A 20,237-nucleotide genomic window follows, 5' to 3' on the forward strand; every position below is an offset into this window, starting at 1 on the left:
AGGTCCCACTTGTTTATTTTTGTTTTTATTTCCATTACTTTAGGAGGTGGATCAAAAAAGATCTTACTGTGATTTATGTCCAAGAGTGTTCTTCCTATGTTTTCCTCTAAGAGTTTTATAGTGTCTGTTCTTACATTTAGGTCTTAATCCATTTTGAGTTTATTTTTGTGTATGGTGTTAGGGAGTGTTCTAATTTCATTCTTTTACATGTAGCTGTCCAGTTTTCCCAGCACCACTTATTGAAGAGACTGTCTTTTCTCCATTGTATATCCTTGCCTCCTTTGTCATAGATTAGTTGACCATAGGTACGTGGGTTTATCTCTGGACTTTCTATCTTGTTCCATTGATCTATGTTTCTGTTTTTGTGCCAGTACCATATTGTCTTGATTACTGTAGCTTTGTAGTATAGTCTGAAGTCAGGGAGTCTGATTCCTCCAACTCCATTTTTTCCCCTCAAGACTGCTTTGGCTACAGAATAATATTTTTAATGCATAGAATAAAACACTTAAAATTTCAAGGAAAACCGACACTGTTGAAGGACATTTGTCAAATTTTTGAAAATTTGTGACACATGCTTAAATAATGCATTAAATCAGGATCTAGTACACAGAGTTAATGACTACATAACTTCTAGTAGTGATGAGCACAAATAATATTTCAAGGCATTTGCAACAACTATACTCTGATATGAAAATATTTTAGATTTCTGATGGAGATGAAGTTTTTTCCCCAGCAGTCAAAATGGGAGAGGGAAGTAAGTAAGATAACTTATAAAGTTCAGTCTTTCTCTAAGATGCTAGTTCTAGGTAATTTGCTACCCAGGACAGGGTATAGTCTTTTAGTTTCAAAAGAATTTGAGAAGGAAAATACATTAGAAAATGTATTCCATGTTATGCATATTCAAAGCAAACCATAAATCTCACTGTCTAAAATTTCAAGTCTGTACATGGAAACAACCTAAATTTCCATCAACAGAATGGATAAAGAAGATGTGGTATATTTACACAATGGAATACTACTCAGCCATAAAAAAGAATGAAATAATGCCAATTGCAGGAACATGAATGGACCTAGAGATTATCATACTAAGTGAAGTAAGCCAGACAAAGACAAATATCATATGATATCGTTTATACGTGAAATTTAAAAAACTGATACAAATGAAATTATACGAAACAAATAGACCCACAGACATAGAAAACAAACTTATGGTTACCAAAGGGGAAAGGTGGGGGAAGAGATAAGTTAGGAGTTTGGAGTTAACATATACACACTTCTATATATAACATAGGTAACCAGCAAGGACCTACTGTATAGCACGGGGAACTATACTCAGTATTTTACAATAACCTATAATGGAAAAGAACCTGAAAACAAATGTGTGTAACTGAATTACTTTGCTGTACACCTGAAACTAGCACAACGTTGTAAATCAACTATACTTCAATAAAAAAAGGAAAAAAATATGTAAACATCATAAAATATTCCATGGTTTTGTGTGTTTCAAAATTTCAAATTTATGGCATCATGCCGTATTAAAAAATTTCAAGTCTGTAAAATTCAGACAAGTTCTCATGAAGTTGTTGTCAAAGGGTAATTAAAATTCCAGTGAAATACGGTAACATTTTGGGATTTGGAATGCAGGCCTTTTTGTCTTATGGTAAAATTGAAATTTTAGTTGAGTTCTCATCTCCTCGCATGCTGAACTGAGGGAGGGTGACCTGCAGAGGAGCCCTGCAGGAGCCGTGCTGTAGAGCAGCAGTCCCCAAACTTTTTGGCACCAGGGAACAGTTTCGTGGAAGACAATTTTTCCGTGGAGGAGTGTAGGGTGTGGTGGGCAGTGGCGGGGTACGGTGGTGGTTCAGGCGGTAAGGCGAGTGTTGGGAAGCAATGGGGAGCGGCAGATGAAGCTTCACTCAACTCTCCCGCCGCTCATCTCCTGCTGTGCGGCCTGATTCCTAACGGGGCTTGGACCTGTGGTTGGGGACCCCTGCCGTAGAGCACCAAACCCCTATCTGCTCATGAACTGATCCACTGCCTCAATCTGAGAGTCAGAAACAAAGCAGGTCCTGGACACGGTGGCCAATTTCAGGTGCTTTGCTGACATATCTAAGATAAGCTAACTGAGAAGAAATTTCACATGATATTTCTGCAGTGAGAACTTTCTTGAATTTCAGCTTCTTCATTTGTCAAGGAGTCCTTGGATTTTGGAACTTTTATTAGTAAATCTTCCAGATATCTAATCACTAATTGTCAGATATAAGAATGCACTAAAACTTACTTGAATTTCACAATTTAAAATCTTAACTTTAAAAAATATAACATGTAGCCCAGTGTATAAGGCACAAATATTCAATTTAATGAAACCTGTTTGGATTTCTATTTTCAGATTTGGCAAGCAATATTCACGGTCACTTAAGGAGTAGGATCTAGTGTATTACTGTTACCTGTGGGTGGCTGCATAGAAATTTATAGGCCTGGGAAAAATGCTAGGTAATGAGGATGCTCCATAAAGAGGCACATTTCACCAGGGAGAAAGTCATCCCTGGACATCCCTGGACAACTGCATCACAATTGTCAAGAAATATATCTACTCAGTCACATGGTGTATTTTTCATGGTCTTTGCTTTATTCATTTCATGTGCGTTTTGACTAAAAAGATACATTGTGCATTTTATTATCTCTTATGTTTTCCAATAAATACAAACCTCGAATGCTTCTTTTCTCTTTTCCATTCTTCTCAGATGTGTGATGATCATCAAATAAGAGAATAATTTTGAAATACAGCAGTCCATTTGGGCTGCTATAACAAAATACCATAGACTGGGTAGCTTATAAACAACACACAGTTATTTCTCAGGATTCTGGAGGCTGGAAATCTGAGGTGAGTGTGCCAAGTAAGGTAGGGTGAGGGCTTTCTTCCAGGTCACAGACTATATCCTTATACGGTGGAAGGGGCTTCGGAGCTTTCTGGAGGCTCTCTCATAAGGCACTAATCACCTCCCAAAGGTCTCATCTCCTAATACTATCACCTGAAAGGTTAGGATTTGACATATGAATTTTGGGGTGACACACTGTGATATCTGTGATTTATAAGAAATATATATCTGGTCATTAAAATATATATTTCTCATCTATATTCAGCTATGAGCTATATTCCTGGCTCATAGCTCCCCAAACCCTAGGAATTTCCTACGTGCTAAGGATGATAAAAGGTGTCTTTTGTTATGTTAATGAGATGACTTTTGGAAAGCATCTAAGGATGGGAGCTGGTTGCCAGGAGAACCAGTCAGGGTTGGAACTTTCAGCTCCCCCTCAATCCCCCACCCCTCCAACCTCTGGGAAGGGGAGACAGCCTGAAGTTTGAATCCATCATCAAAGCTAACGATTTAATCAATTGTGCATATGTAATGAAGCCTCCATAAAAACCTAAGAGGACAGGGTTTGGAGAGTTTCCAGGTTGGTGAACACGTGGCGGTTTGGGGAGAGTGAATCTCCTGGAGAGGGATTGGAAGCTCTGAGCCCTTTCTGCATACCTCTCCCAGTGCATCTCTTCTGTCTGGCTGTTTCTCAACTGTATCTTTTTATAAAAAAACAGTAATCTAGTAAGTAAAATATTTCTCTGTGTTCTGTGAGCCACTCTAGCAATTTAATCAAACCCGAGGAGGGAGACTTGGGAACCTCTGATTTATAGCCAGTCAGAAGCACAGGTGACAACCTGGGCTCGTGTCTGAAGTGTGAGAGGTGCTGGCAGGGAGAGAGAGCAGGCTCCTCCACTTATTTATTTAATTCAATTGTTTATTTAAATCAGCATGAACTCACGGATATCTATTTTACACTTTGTGTTCTAAACTGACGCTATTTTGTTTATTTTGTTGCTCAAATTGTTCCAGCATATGGCCATTGGGAGCTCTTTCCCTGGGCTCCTGTTTTCCTTTTTTTTTTTTTTTTTTTTTTTTTTTTGCGATACGCGGGCCTCTCACTGTTGTGGCCTCTCCCCTTGCGGAGCACAGGCTCCGATGCGCAGGCTCAGCGGCCATGGCTCACGGGCCCAGCCGCTCTGCGGCATGTGGGATCTTCCCGGACCGGGGCACAAACCCGTGTCCCCTGCATCGGCAGGCGGACTCTCAACCACTGCGCCACCAGGTAAGCCCCTGTTTTCCTTTTGACATAGCCCTATCAATGTTTTGTTTTTTAGTACTTCTGTACTTTCTGGCACTATGAGATTCTCCAGACTTATTTTATATATTTCTTACCCCAGTCCTAGAACCAGCCATTTCTCCAAGGAGCCTTGGTTTCTTTTCTGAGTGGATGGTATTAGAAACCAAGATTTGGATGCTAAGTGTGCTTCTCATTCCTGGGGTATTGTCACTTCTAGGTCTTCTCTGCTGATGGAGTAAGGAAATATATGTGTATATATGTTTATAACATCTATAAATATTTCTATATGTAACCATATACATCTATATTAAGCTAAACTTGAGGTCTTATTGATATCTCCCACTATAATCAGTCACTAAATGGGTCATCCCAGCTTCTTCCCCTTGTTCTTCTATAACCTGCCACAGCAACATTGAGAAATCAGGCTCCCACCATCTGCCATCCATTTATTTACTGTTCAGTTATGGTACGCATGGATAGCAGTATCATCCTATGGGAAATAACTTTATTAATTTTAGTACTGTGCTTATAAGCACTTCCTTTTGCCTTTAGTCCTGTAGTCTCCACTCATTTCTAAATTTATTTGGGTCAGCACATTTCCCCCCTCGACTCCCCTTCACTGAAGTTGTTTCATATACAGTATTTGTAATACAGTTATATTCTCTTATCATAGTTTCATTCCTTCTAGAGATCCTCAGACCTTACAAAAGATTAAAATTTTTTTTATAAATTAAAGTTTACTCTTTGTTCTATAAAGTTCTATGGATTTTGACAAATGCATAAAGTCACGTATCTGCTAGTACAGTATCATACAGAATGGTTTCACTGCCTGACAAATCCCATTTGCATCACCTATTCAGTCCTCCCCGTCTCCCTCTGAAAGCCTTGGCGACCAGTGATCTTTTTACTGTTCGCTATCCAGAATGTCATATAATGGAAATCATATAGTATGACTCTCTCTACTTTTAAAGAGATTAGTAAATAAAGATCTAAAACCCACACTTTCCTAAATATACCTCCAACCACAATTTTCTGAAGAGTATCTTGTCATTCACAGACATTTGATGTAAAGAAATTAAAAAATTTAAAGCCTACTTTCTTGTAAACTTTTATGAGTCCAGAGAAGTAACGCAAGTGCAGTGCTGATGTAGTCTTCAAAGTCGGTAAGATGAATTTTAAGGTTAAATAAAACAAACAAACTCACGGAAAAAGAGATCAGATTTGTGGTGGCCAGAGGTGGGGTGTGGAGGGAGGAGGAATTGGAGGAAGGCATTCAAAAGGTGCAACTTCCAGTAACAAGATAAATAAGTACTAGGGCTGTAATTTACAACATGATAAATATAATTCGCACTGCTGTGTGTTATATATGAAAGTTGTTAAGAGAGTAAATCCTGAGTTCTCATCACAAGAAAAAACCGTTTTTTTTTCTGTTTCTTTAATTTTGTACCTACAGGAGATGACGGATATCCTCTAAACTTACGGTGATCATCATTACATGATGTACGTAAGTAAAATCATTTTGTTTTACACTTTAAATTTACACAGTGCTGCGTATCAATTATATCTCAGTAAAACGTGAAGAAAAAAAATTTGAGGTTAAATATGTATTGTTTTCTTTTCTATCTCAGCTTTTCTAACTCTTGTTTCCCTCCCACTGAAGAACTAAGGTTTAGCTGTTGCTAAAAGAACTTTAAAATTGCAGGATGTAAAATTGATCTCAGGCAGTATTTCCAACTTGTTTGGCTGTCAGACACAAGAGGAGTTTTAATTTCTTGGCAGAGCACAAATGAGGTCTAACTGTACACCTGGAATAAAGTGGACAACAAAAAATAACACTGGTCACTGGTGACATCTGTATTTGCCAAATGCAGTGGACACCCCTCTGTCTTAAGCCTCCCTGATTTCTCAGCAGTGATCGATCAGATGCACACTCCTCACTTCCGGGAACCTTCACCTCTGTTAGCTTCCGGCCCCTGCATTCTCCCGTGTTTCTTCTACCTCCTGCCACTCCTTCATGAGTGTCTGGAGGTCCTTGAGGTTCAGTCCTAGGTACCTTTCTTCTTCATTGCTATCCTCTCTCTCGAAGTGATGTCTTCCGTTCCCAATCTCTAAGTAATCTCTCTATGTTTTCTCTAGGCTTCCATCTTGACCTCTCTCTTGATCTCATCCCCCACATTTCGTAAAGCTTTAGATAATGAATTATTCTGAAAAGTAAAGGGAACTTATTGAAAAGGGAAAGGACAAGGTTTAAGCTCTGTTTATTTTCTTGCAGTGGCCTTTCAAGTGGATTCTTATGACTTCAATTAACTTAGAATTTCCTACAGGAAATATGTATGCAATTCTAAGTTTTTATCAGGAAGTTATATCCACTTATCATTGTTTTCCAACTTCCTTTCTGGGCTACAAATTAGCTGTAAACATGCTGAAAGGAATCATCTGCTGATATGCTTCTGGCCAAAAATATTTGTTTTGGCCACTTACAGGAAGTCTGTCAATAAGGTCTTTATAAATATTGGTTACTTTGTTCCTGGACAGGTGGCCTTTTCACTGCCTATTAATTCTCAGCCTTTAGGTGGCCTTCTACTAGCACAGTGTTTTCAATCTTAGCTACACATGTATAATTACATGGGGAGCTTTTGAAAAGTGCTGATGTTTAGCTCCTTTAGAGATTCATATTCAATGGACCCTGAGCAGTGCCCAGGTAGAGATACGTTTTCAGAGATCCCTAGGTGATTGGAACATGAGGTGAAGTTTGAGAACCACTGACATCTGTACTAGAACAAACGATCTTCGCATTAACTGAGCATGGTATTCAATTCTGCCTCATTTCTCTCAGCCGAGTGATCTCGGGCATATTGCTTAAACTTGCTGAGCCCAATTCCTCCTCTGTAATACAGGATGTATAGTGTCAGCACCACAAAAGCTTGTTTTGAAGAGTATATAACTTAACCTAGCTTGTCTAGCACTTTATAGGATCTGATAGACGTTTAACCCCAAGTACAACCCTTCTTCATGACTGTCTCTCTCATTTTTCTTCCCTGGTTATATATTTTAAAATAAATTTATTTATTTATTTTTGGCTGCATTGGGTCTTTGTTGCTGTGCGCGGGCTTTCTCTAGTTGTGGCGAGCGGGGCCTACTCTTTGTTGCGGTGCATGGTCTTTTCCTTGCGGTGGCTTCTCTTGTTGCAGAGCACAGGCTCTAGGCGCGCGGGCTTCAGTAGTTGTGGCACGTGAGCTCAGTAGTTGTGGCTCGCGGGCTCTAGAGCACAGGCTCAGTAGTTGTGGCGCACGGGCTTGGTTGCTCCGCGGCATGTGGGATCTTCCCGGACCAGGGCTCGAACCGGTATCCCCTGCATTGGCAGGCAGGTTCTTAACCACTGTGCCACCAGGGAAGTCCCCCTGGTAACATTTTTTTAACCATTAGTGTATTTTCTTTTGTTCTCCTAAAATGTAGATGTATTTCCACAGCAGCACTTTATATCCTGCTATTGTCAATAATAGCCGTGAAAAAGCAGTGGTTCAAAAATCATGAAATGGGATCTTGTGTCAGCTGTGCTTCCCTCACTTTGTTCTTAATATCTTTATATTAGATGCCTGATAACTAACCTCATCCTTGATACACTTCCAGGTCTTTCCTGTTCATTTTGGAACTATATTTGACATTTCTACCCTCTTCTAACCCTTTGAAAATCCCTGGTTTCAATCTTGTTATACCCATAGGTGGTGATGGTGATGATTAGGTTGAGGATAGCTGTGATGTTGTTTCCACTACCCCTGGCTGCAATCACAATAGGAAAAGGAATCCATTTGTATGGTCTAAGTGGGAGAACATGAGTTAAACAAGCACCTTTTTCCATCAGCTGAGATATGTGTTATGGACATTTTCAAATTCTTGTTTTTGGTTGAATCAAGAGGTAATGCCTAGAGCCAGCCTAAAATCTATTTTCTCAGCTATTTGTGGCAGCTCATGAGATAGATAATTTTCTAATGAGATTGTTCTGAGTTCATGAAAAAAGTCACTGATAAGCTATTGACATCAAACAAATTATTTTGAAAATGCCATTTTAATTTTTGTTTTCAGCTCTACCTGAAACAAAGAATACTTATTCTGTTGAAATTTTAATTGAAAATGTTTCTAGGCTGTAATCAATGTGGATATAATGCCATCTCATTACATAAAAAATGAAATACTAGATGTAAAGTCCAAATTAATGGGGAGAGGAAGATATAATCAATATTTTATTCACATACTGGTGATTTATTTTGTTGTTACAGATAATGTACTGTTCAGAAGTATTTTAATCCATAAAGGACCATCTCGAATCCATTTGTGAAGTGTTCGATTCAAAAAGACGTAATAATTCAACAGTAATATATACCCCCCAGACCAAATATCATTAAAAAAAATCAATAGCACATTTTCAGCATAGAGAATGCAGCACGCTGCACTTGACTCGGCATAACACAATTCTCTTCCATGAAAAGCTGCAGATCAAACAGTTCAGTGACTAGGCAGACTTTAAAACAACTAAAGAATAACAAGGAAATGAAGGGAAAGATGTTTCTTTAAAAAGATAGCCAAAGATCTAAAGATGACCATTGTCCTGTTGTGGTTTAGAAATGACGGATGAGAAAATAGTATGGACATCTATATTAACCCCAAGCTTAGTTCTGCAGGGAATTAAAAAAAAGAGAGAAGCAAGGAAGGAGACCTTGGGGCAGATAGCCAAATTCCAAGGTATCCAGAAAAGCAGAGGACAGCCAGCCACAACGTACCTAATATCATCCTGCACAATAAGGAAGACTTGTTAAACTGGGAAGTCATTTTTATTACTTGAAGGAAGGATGCAGATAAGTCAGGGAAACACCAACAAATTGATCGCAAATATGATGGAAACATTAGTTACATAAGTGCATACAAAACGCTCAAGTCTTATCTGGGACGAAGTTTCAACTTCCTTTTCCTATCAATGTTATTCCATAGATTTTGGGGGAGACAAAAATGGTTTCCACATTAGGGCGTTCGGATAAGCTAAGTCAGTATTGGTAATGAAATAATTTAAGGCAGGTAGCTAGAGGGAGGCTGGTAAACTAGCAAGTGGCTGTCACGTTAATGCACACTCGCTGATGAGGTCATAGGAGCTTGTCTGCTGGCTTTCCCCACCCGCACTGTCAGGTTCTTGATGTAGAAAGCTTGCTCACGCTCAGTGTTCTCTAAGAAGTGCCTTTCACCAGGCTTATTTGGCAACACCTCCTCTAAATCATCTCATACAAAGTTCTGAATTGTTGTATCTGCTCAGAGAGAGTCATTACCTCTGAATTCACTCCTAAACGTTGCTCTGCCCTGTATCACAACTGTAATTCACTTTAAGCCAGCTCAGTATAATGAAGTATGGATTTACACAAAAGCTTAATAATTTGGGGATGTTGCATCTGGTTACTGAGAGGGAGGGTGAGAATGGCCAGAGAAGGTCAGGATTGTAAATCCAGGCAATACACCACGAAATGAATCTGAAGGAAGGTCCCGAACTGGATGCCAATCCGGCAGGCAGGAAAAACAGAGAGCGTACACGTACCTCTGGCCCAAACCAAGCCCAAGATCTGGGGCAGGTGACTCATAGAGATTCAAAGGTTACACAGTTAACCCAGGTACAGTTGGAAGGCAGCCAGCAGGGATCAGAGACTTAAGTTTCCAGAAGATAAATGATGGAAGACACAGACTTTAGAGGAGCTAGAAGAACATGCAGAGATATGAAAAAGTAGGCAGTAACTAAAACTGAATACTAGCAACATGGAAAACTAGAACCCAGTAGGTTGGGACTTGTGATACCGTGGGCCATCAGTGAGGACAGCTGGACAGTGACTTGGAAAGCTGTGGGTAGCCAGGGCGCCTTTGAGTGTCAGGACTCAGGCCGGGACGATGCTTGCGTCAGAGCAGTTTAATCACTCGGTAGCAGATGTTTGAGTAACACGAGGGTGGGAAGTCAGACATGATTACAGGGGCGATCTGTCTACCCTAACACAGAAATTCAAATATGTGGAACTTGGTTTTTTCCAGAGCTGTTCAAATTTTTAGGAACGCATTTATTGAGTAAAGTGTCATACCTTCTTTTCTCCTTTAATATATTCACTCCACAATTTATTAATTGCATATTGTGACTCAGGTAACGAACCATGCACTTGGGATAGAGGGATACGGATGACATGACTCCTGCCTTTAGCAAACAGGTGGACGAACTGATACTTGAAATATCAAGTAGTTAAGTTCAACAGGGAGATAAGCCTAGGGTAGTATAGGGTACAATTTGGGAAGAAGAAGCTAGATGAGGCTTCCTGCAGTGGGACAGCAAAATCTGAAGTGTAATGGGTGAGTATCATTTATTCAGGTAGATGGGCAGGGTGAGGGGCAATGTAAAATGGGGAAGAGGTCATTCTAGCTAGGAGGACTGCAAGGCCAATATAGGAGTTGAGAGATGGTAAGCAGTTAGGCAAGAACTGCCAGGAAGTGGAAGACACTGAGATTAGAAAGACGAGCAAGGGTTGGATCCAGGAGGGCTTTGTGTACCAGGATAAGGAAACTTAGTGTCATTCTATTTATTTATTTATATTTTTTCTTCCAGTTTTATTGAGATATAATTTTAAGGTGTATAGCATAATGACTTGACTTACATACATCATGAAATGATTACACAGTAATTTTAGTGAACGAACATCCATCTTCTCCTATAAATACAAAATAAATAAATAGAATTTTTTTTTCCCTTGTGATGAGAACTCAGGATTTACTCTCTTAATTTGCCTGCCACATGGGTCTGTATTAAGCAATCTGGCTGGTAGTATTCTCATGTTTACCTTCCCCTTCCAGATATTTTTTCCCTTCTCTGAAATCATAGTCCTTTATAGCATTATTTCAGATAGACAGAATTATTTTTGAACTCTTTTTCTTTTTCTTTTTTTTTTGCGGTACGCGGGCCTCTCACCGTTGTGGCCTCTCCCGTTGCGGAGCATAGGCTCCGGACGCGCAGGCTCAGCGGCCATGGCTCACGGGCCCAGCCGCTCCGCGGCATGCGGGATCTTCCCGGACCGGGGCACGAACCCGCGTCCCCTGCATCGGCAGGCGGACCCACTGCGCCACCAGGGAAGCCCTGAACCCTTTTTCTTTTAACATAATTTTTTTCAAAGCTGTTACTGAGAGAGCCAACTTTTGGTTTGGCTCAACCCTCCTGAAAATAATACAATTTAATATTCCACCTATAAATATCTACCACACATGAAAATATTCACTGTTCTAGGCCAGACTCAGGTAGGAAACATACAATTTGATTCTTAAAATATGGAAGCCCTTGACAAAAATTTTAAAGGGACAATCTGTGGTACAAAATTTTTGTTTTTGAGAGGGATGATTTTGGCTTGGTTTTAACTTCTGTTGGTATTACTTATTAGCATTTATTGTTTCTTTTCTACTTGCTAAAGTAATGCATAAACTGAAGAAAATTTAGAAAATATATAAAAATACAAAGAAAAATTCTATTCTGCATAATCATTTAAAATATTTTCATATATATTTTCTAACCTTTTATTTATACATATGTGGTATTTTGAACAAAATTAATGTCATATTGAACATGATTTTTCTTTTTGAAATTTACTTTCATTATTTAAAATAGCAGTTGAAAATTATGAGCAGGGGAGTGACAAGGTCAGATTTACCATTGAGATAGCTTACTCTGGTGACAGTGAAGGCAATGGGCAGTGGTGGGTATTATCACAAAACAAAAAAATACGCGTGTCTTGGCTATCCCCCAGGGGTCATCCAAATACCTCTTCACCAGTTTTTTTTTGGCCCCAATCTTTCAGTATAATTCCTTTCAGACCTCGAACAACCATCTAAGCCATTCACCTGCATGGGAATCCATGTGTATCTGTACTTTGGACTACTTCTCCTTCCACACACGCAACAACAATCTATTTGAATTGCTTGCTGTTGTGCCTACTGGAAAGATTTCCTTTCATCACCGCCCTTGAGGACCAATGCTGAGTGGGACTGTGACACAACAGAAGTCCATTTTTGCCTGCATCAGCATTGCACTGACTCATCTGTGCACCAGGACTGTTACTCTTCCTCGGTCAGGTGGCTGGAAGGGACCAGCTCTCCCTTCCCCATGAGACCTTATAAATAAGCTGAGGGATTTGTGTTAATACAACAAAGGTATGTAATGCGGCAGTCTGGGCTGCCTTTTCATATAATTTACTGGTGCCTTCTAGATCTGATCCTGAATGTATTATTTATTCCTATCATTCTGTCAGTAAATTAAAACATCGCTGCTATGCACTTCTGATCTTATGACTTGGTAACGACATCCACCTTGCTTTCAACAATTAAAAGTAACACCCCATTGCTGCTGTTCTGGAATCATACCTTTTGGCACTAGAGAGCAGAGCTGTATGGTACCATCTTCTACTATAAATACTGTGCTTCAGAGGATATCCCTCACTGAATTTCTTAAAGATGCCCCTCATGCCCCATCCATGCATTCTGTTGCTCTAGTGAAGGTATCCTCTGGGCCCTCCCAGGAAACGTAAACATGGATTGGGTTCTTACCTAATAAATCCACTTGAATATTCCAACCTCCCTGATCCTCTGGCCTCTTTCTTACTACTATGCTAAGGACGTTCTGGCATGTCTACCTCATTTATTATGGACCCATCATGTTTAAACTTCAAGAAAGCATCCCAGCAATGTATTGGGACTGGTTCCCCTTTTCCATAAATTCTCCTTTGTTTGGTTTTATATTTCTTCCCTTGGACCAACACCCTCAGGATCCACTCCTACATATGTTCTCTCAGTTCCTATGGTACAGATTAGCCAGGTTCTGTGTTTCCTTCAAGTGTAAGGTATTTCCTCCCAGAGTATGACCTCTCTATGCCTACATCAGCTGTGCTAAGATTTGACCCGGCTACTGGCCTGGGGGTAGTGAAGGACATGGGGTTGGCTCTTGGGGAGGACATGTCTTGAGGAGGTGTCAACTTGTAAGGCACCTGCATCAAGTGAAGGCCTTTCAGAGTGTCCAGGCTGCTCTCCTCTTCTTTTGCCTTCATGGAAAGTTTAGGGGAATATGAGAATTGAAGATTCTCAGGCTCATTCAGGAAATATTCCCATCCCAGGTCTCAGAATTCCCCCTTTTTCTTATAAGAGAGATATGGTTTGGCATGGGTGACTCTTAAGTCTATACATTCAGTTTCCTTTGCAGTCTTGCTAGTGTTACTGTTGGATTCTGTGCCTGATATTCAACACAATTTGTCCTGCAGCTGCAAGAGACAAGGCTCCTTCACAGCTTCTAGTTGGCTCTCTGGCTTTCACAGCTTACGTATGTCAACAGTTTAATACCCCAAGCTTATCATTTAATTTTTTCAAGGAGAACCAATACAAGGAAGTATTATCAAGTTGGCTACTACCATGGGAAAGTTAACAAAAGTCAACCTGCTCTACAATCCTGTAAGTATCATTGTCTCTGTGCCATTCAAGTGCTATAGCTGCCGCATGACCCAATACCTCACATCCAACTATATCTTATCTGAATAAACCACAGTTAAAAACAACAATACCTACTAATCGTGATGCTACTGCATGCCATTTACTATAAATAATGGGGTCCTTAATGCCGTCTTATTCGTAAGTGATCCACCCTGTGAAATGCAACTTAGGATCATCTTTCCTGGGGAAGAAAAGGAGAAACAGTTATCCATAGGCTCCCACTCCCCATTCGTCAAAGGTTCACCTCCTGGGACAAATCACCTGCACTTTTGGGTTGTATATGGCTTGGCAGGGAACAGGTTCCTCTGGTGTCTCACTCTGTGGTGTCAACAGAGACATCCCAGGGTGGAAGGAAAGGTGTGCCTGGCACAGGACTGATGAAAAGCACCATCAGGCTGCACCTGCAAAAGTAGGTCAGAACCCATGCGGTACTGGTTGTCAGGGCTGTGGCTGGACTGAGAGACAGTGAAGCTGAGGAGATCTGAAATGGTGTGTAAGCTGTCCCCTTAGTACTAAGATACTGTAGTATCTTAGTAGCCACTCACCGTTTTTAGGAAAAAAATGTAAACCCACTTAAATCCAAATTCATAAGTTGAAAACTAATATGTTAGGTATTGTGCTTAGTAATGTAAACTGAGTATAACATTAGTAAAACCATATCATTATAGAGCTAGAGAAATAGCGAATTAGACTCATCTGGCTCTGTGTGTGCAATTTTTGATGAGTATTGTTTTTAGGAGATCTTAAAGTTGGAAACTTGTCAGGAGGGATCTGAAGGTCTGACATTTTCTCCACTCCTTAGGTGAATGAACGTGCAAAGGAATCAGCCTGGGCTTGGTGCAGAGCTACCTGGACTAGATTTCTGAGAAATCTAATGTCAGCCAGAGAAGCGCCCCAACTGAGGAACTTAAGGATGAACCAAAGCTTCAGAGCAAAAGCACGTCAGCTAAGTTTGTACCAACATGCATGGTGGAGTACATACACATTAGTCTTCCATGGACTACCATAAGGGACCTTGAACTTTTTGTTTGCACATCAGTTAAAATAATACTGAAAAATCTTTTTATTTCTTCCACATTAGGTTAACAGCCAAAATAGTTTACTCTAAGTTTAAGTTGTTGAAAATAATGTAATTTCTAGCCAATTATAAGTATTAGCCCTACAACAAACTGTCAAATAATTAAAAAAAATTTCCAGTGGAATCTTGAAACAATAGCAATTCAATAGCCACAATACCTCATTTAAATATGGGAACAAGATTATTTTAATAATCAGAAAATTTATATATACCGTTCCTTTTCTTCTTGAATTTTCCCTTCCATTCAACTCCCTCCACAAATTTTTAATCTAATGGAATTTTTTTATGCTTGGATGTCTTATATTGATTACATACACTCTGAAAAAATTAAGTATATGAATTGAAATCTGAAATTAACATGTTTTCTATAAGCCTCTAATAGATCTAACTTTATTACTGTCGTATGACACAAAGCAACATGCTTTGCAAATTTTTATAGTTATATAATTATATCTATAAACATAGAAGTAAACTTGATATGAGAAAGGCTCACGCATTCATATACAGGTCTATGGGACTGCAAGGGTAAGCCCCTCTGGCCACCAGTGCCAGGCGATCTAGATGAGTCTCCTGGGAGGCAGTTTCAAAAACCACGGCACCAGGCACATGCGCGTGATAGGGCATTTCCGGAGACGCGGGCGCTTAGAGCGCGGAGAGGAAGAGCGCGAACATGGCGCCGCCCTCCTGTCTCTGTTTCTGGAACGCTCCCCAGCAGGCCGCCAAATGAGTGTCAACTCAGACGCTTGCCCCTTGGGCGAAGCTCCCAGACAAGCTGAGCGTGTCCCACTCACAGTCCCGGAGCAGCCCGGTCGTCGGCGGGAACCGTGGGGCGGGTGAGTCCGGGCTGGAGTCGTGTGCGTTTTCTAAGCTAGGTATTTCAGGGGCTTGTCTCTCAGGTGCAGGTCTTAAAGGTTGAAGATGTTCCATGTGGGGTTCAGGCCCTTGTCTCCTCGGGGAGAAGCTCGCATTTTGTGTTCCCTTCTGACGGTGGGGCGCTGTGCTAGGAGGGGGTGGGGTTTATGGTGAGATTGTGTCTCAGCCTCTCCTACCGGGTTTGATGTGGACCTTCTCTTGTTTGTCAGGCAGGTAGGAGTTGCTTAGACAGTGTTTAGGTTTTTTTGTAGAGGCAGTTGTTCCATACGTAGCTGTAGGTTCGGTGTGTTTGTGGAAGGAGGTGAGTTCGGGAACCTGTTACCGACGTCATCTTAAACTGGAACCCCCGAAAAAGGTTCATGATAAAATACCTTAGTTTATCATCTGCATCTGAATATTACTGATTATGGGAATGAGACGGGGTTCAATGGAATAAAACAGCAGCCAAAAAGTGAAAAATACTAGGTATACAAAAGGTATATTAATGATAGCTTATTCTCATTAATCTAAATCTACCAGATATGTAATAAGAATAAATAAGCAAACACAGAAGCGATTGACGGAGGATAGCTGTCAGAAATCTTGGTGCCCAAGTGAAAAGTGAATATGGATTTTCACGTATATAATTGTGAAAGGGAAGTTCCAGAAAGATCTCTCTACTTTGGTTGTATTCTCAGAACGAAGCTGAGGATCGGGAAAATCATTGCTTTAAAGTTATCCGTGCTTGCTTAGCCTTGGAACATTTTTGTATGACTCAGGGGTACTTGCATCCCCATTCAAAGACCCCTAGTTATTTGCCACGTTTTATGAACATTATGAATTCCATCATGATCCAATAGAACAAAAGCCATGAGAATAATAGAGTGTGTGCATAAGCAGGGATGTGCATTTACACTGGAAATAAAAGTAGCAATCAAGGTAGAGCTAATTTTTTTAAAAAGTGAGAAAATGAGAAAGTTCATGTCTGAATGCAGTATAGGAATGATTCTGAAAGAAGAACGGGCAAATCAAACAAATGTGAGAAGTATTGATTGTATCCTACCAGCAATATCAGAAAAAGGGATGATGAAAACGTATTTACTGAATGAAAGAAAAAAAAAAAAAACCGGAAAAGAAAACTGACCTTTTAAGCATGTGGCTAGAGGATTCCTGCTACCATTGCAGGTCAATGATCGGATTATGATTCAGGAGAAGATGTGCAGGTTTTGGGCAATGTAAAGCCTAAGCTTGGTGGCAGTGTTTCGATGACCTCTTTCTCAGTAGATTTCAGGCCCGGTAGCATCTGGACATATAATATCAAAGCATCTGGACAAGGCAGCCTGCGCAGGCACCTACAAACTCACAGGCATCACCACAAAGGATGCTGCAGGCCTCAGCAGGCTTTCAAAGTGACTGTGAGTGGCCACCCCTACTAACAGTGAAGGTTTCTCTGGGTCATACTCATGCTGTCTCCAGATTCACTAAAGATTTATTATACTTTACATCCTGGTTTTCTATATTGTAGGGGAATCAAGAATGGGACTGTATTCCCACTTTCAGCAAATCAGCATAAAGAAAGCATAGCAGCCCAGAGGAGACAGCTGGAGGGTAGCAGGGCCTGACTGGTGGGGCTCTGAAGCTGCAGTGTTATCTTTTAATTAACAAATCAAGTAGACATTTTAAGCTCCTATATGTGGGTGTATTTGGTTTTGTCTTAACCTTTATAGATGATGTTAAAGATAATAATTACCTTTTTTTCACTTAAAGTCCTTGGAGCTCTCTTCATTCTTTGTGCTTATTTATGCTAGGCACAATTCAGATAACACTCATTTTAAAAGTCTCTAACGTGTCAATCATATATCCATTTATTCATCTATTCAAGATATATTTATTGTGCAAATGCTATGTACTTGGCATTGGAAATAAAGTCGTGGATCAGGTGGTAATTATCCTTGAGCTCATGGAGCTTAGAGCATCATAGGGCAATAGATATTAAAAAAATAGCCTAATAACTATTTATAATTGTATTAAGAATTTTGAAGAATAACTTTAAGGCACTACATAAGTGTACGAGTTGTCAACTAAGTTGTAATTTCCTTGAAGTCAGGGACCACTTTCTATACTTCTTTTGGGTTTCTCTGTAGCTCCTAACATAGATCATAATATAGAGTATTAGATGCTCAATAAATATTTCATTGATTACCATTTCTGTATTTGAGGCTGAAATGTCAAATCAAACATTTTTACTTCCTCACTGAACAAACGTGAAGGCTGTACTGTAATTTTAATTTGTAATTTGTACCTGAAGCCACTGTTTGCAAAACTCACCGAAGTTGTGACCCTTCTCCTAGACCTGTGCTCAGGCCAGAGGCTATGTTTACATAAGGTGAGCTGAATTCTTGATCTCTGAATCCTGTTGATTGGTTACTGGGTCTCAGTTCATAGCTCTGTTTTTGTTCATTGGTTCTCCGTAGAGTTTGAAAGCAGTTCTTTGACTTGCCCTTGGTGTAGTTGCCCCTCCCCTACCTGCCAGGTGGCTGCTGCTCCGGCATCCTGCCACAGATCTAACATGGTGGCTCAGGGTGCTCAAGGTGGCCTCAGCAGCTCGACTGTGTTTCAGGATTTACAGTGAAGGTTAAATGGGCTGGTGGGTAATGCTGTTGGAACCCAAGGAGTTCCGTGTTAGTGTTATGCCACTGCAGTATGCTTGCTGATCGGTCAGGAGCTTCAATCCACTTGACGGTTAACAACAAAATAGCAGATCAAATCAGGGCCAAAGTGTCTTTTAAGGGATTGTCTAACAGACAGGCAGTTTTTGTTTGTTTTTTTTAGCAAGTAGCTGTCCATGTACTCTAACATGGTGATAACTTTGAACACTAAGGCATCACTTGTTTTTCCTGGAGTAGCTGATATATTGGTTTGGCCAAAAAGTTTGTTCGGGTTTTTCCATAACATTTTACGGAATATTAACTCAGTCATTTTCAAAATTATTCTTAGTCCATAGCAGTGGACCTATAGTTATGTGCAAAGATCCTTGAAAGTGTATTTCAAAGGGACCTAAGAGTAAAAATTGCCTTTTTTATGGTCTCACAAAACATGTTTTTGTACCCCTTGAATTTTCATGCATGTCTTTTTCTGCTGCAGTATAACAAGACGGGTGAGAACAACTTCATATGTGTATCTTTAGTGTATATCACCTTGCTCTAGGACTGAGAATGTATTCTGTTGGGGGTATAAATAAGTAAATACATGGTGACTGCTGAATATATGATGCCATTTAAGATGGGATTTTCTCAGAAGACTCTGGAGAACTTTTGACAATGGATCCTGAATTCCTTCATTGAGTATGAAAGTGAAGAAAATTAAAAAAAAAAAAAAAAAAGATTAGAGCTACAATCTCACCAAGTGCCAGTTCATTACATGAGTAGAGAAAAGTACTAGGTCATATGTTCCGTTTACTGCTCTGGTATAGAAAACCTTAACCTTAGGAAGTAGAATGTACAATTTTAGAGAACTCTTCTGGGCAGCCAGTAGCTAAAAACATGTTTTAACCTGTGGATCTTTATCAGTAGATAATTTGCACATCAAAAATTTTAAAATTGATTCTCTTGGGTTTTACAGGTAAAGAATCACACTACATGCAAATAATAATGATGATTCTGTCTCTGTTTCTTTTAAATGTATAATTTATTTTATTAGTTTTGGTCAGACTTTTAAAACAGTGATAAATAATGGTGCCTTCAGGCACACTTATCAATGGAAATTCCTCTTGTGTTTTGACAGTAGGTATGACATTGACCATTGGTTGTTGAATCAAGAACTTTTTTTCTATTTTATTAATATAGTTTAAAATTATCAAGAATGAATGTTTAATTTTTTCCAAATGCTAGTTCAGCATCTATTGAGATGGTTGCTTTAATTCCCTTGGTTATTGATGTGATCAGTTACATTAAAGATTTTTCTTTTCTGTATTAAAGAACCATTCTATCGTTCTTGGAATGTTTCCTAACTGGCCATGACCATGGTGTCTTTTTTTTAATGTTTACATTACATTAAAGATTTGTATTTGCTAATATTTTATTTATAAATTTTATACTAATCTTCAGATGTGTTTGTAGTTTCTTTTATCTGCTTTGTCAGATTTGTCCATAAGGATTATTTTAGATTGTAAAATTAATTACAATGTGTTTCATTTTTTTCTACACTTATTAACAGCTTATCAAAGAAATTATCTGTTACTTCAAAGAAGAGAAACATTTTCCCATTAACTGTGTAAGCCATGCATTATTTTTTGAAGGAATGTCTTTGACGACTTTTCCCAATTTATTCCATGGTTATCAATCTTTTACTTTATCCAAATGAAAACAGTTTTGTCACTTTTTGTAGCTTGCCCTTTTTTCTAATTTCATAAAATGTATCTGTGTTTTTTTCCTCTGATCTCTGTTTTTAAACTGTATTTGTCCTAGTTGGTTTATTTTATTGTTCTTTTAAGAGAGCTTTCGAATTTGTTTATGAATTCCAATTTACCTCTATTTCACTATTTCTTAGTTTTTTGTTTTTTTTTTGTGGTACGCGGGCCTCTCACTGTTGTGGCCTCTCCCGTTGCGGA

The 20,237-nt window shown here is 39.5% G+C and overlaps 1 long non-coding RNA gene across 2 annotated transcripts; it reads left to right on the forward strand.

The window, feature by feature from the left end:
• Positions 1 to 4,089: 4,089 nt before the first annotated feature.
• LOC116751418 lies at positions 4,090 to 19,018 on the forward strand. 2 transcript variants are annotated; one of them, XR_004349246.1, is made up of 4 exons: positions 4,090 to 5,324; positions 5,615 to 5,661; positions 8,439 to 13,659; positions 14,501 to 19,018. It is a non-coding gene; the product is annotated as an uncharacterized LOC116751418 (long non-coding RNA). The 2 variants fall into 2 exon arrangements; XR_004349247.1 differs by having other exon boundaries at positions 4,090 to 4,396.
• Positions 19,019 to 20,237: the final 1,219 nt, after the last annotated feature.

The sequence above is a fragment of the Phocoena sinus genome, chromosome 3, assembly GCF_008692025.1.
Source record: "Phocoena sinus isolate mPhoSin1 chromosome 3, mPhoSin1.pri, whole genome shotgun sequence".
NCBI lineage: Eukaryota > Metazoa > Chordata > Mammalia > Artiodactyla > Phocoenidae > Phocoena > Phocoena sinus.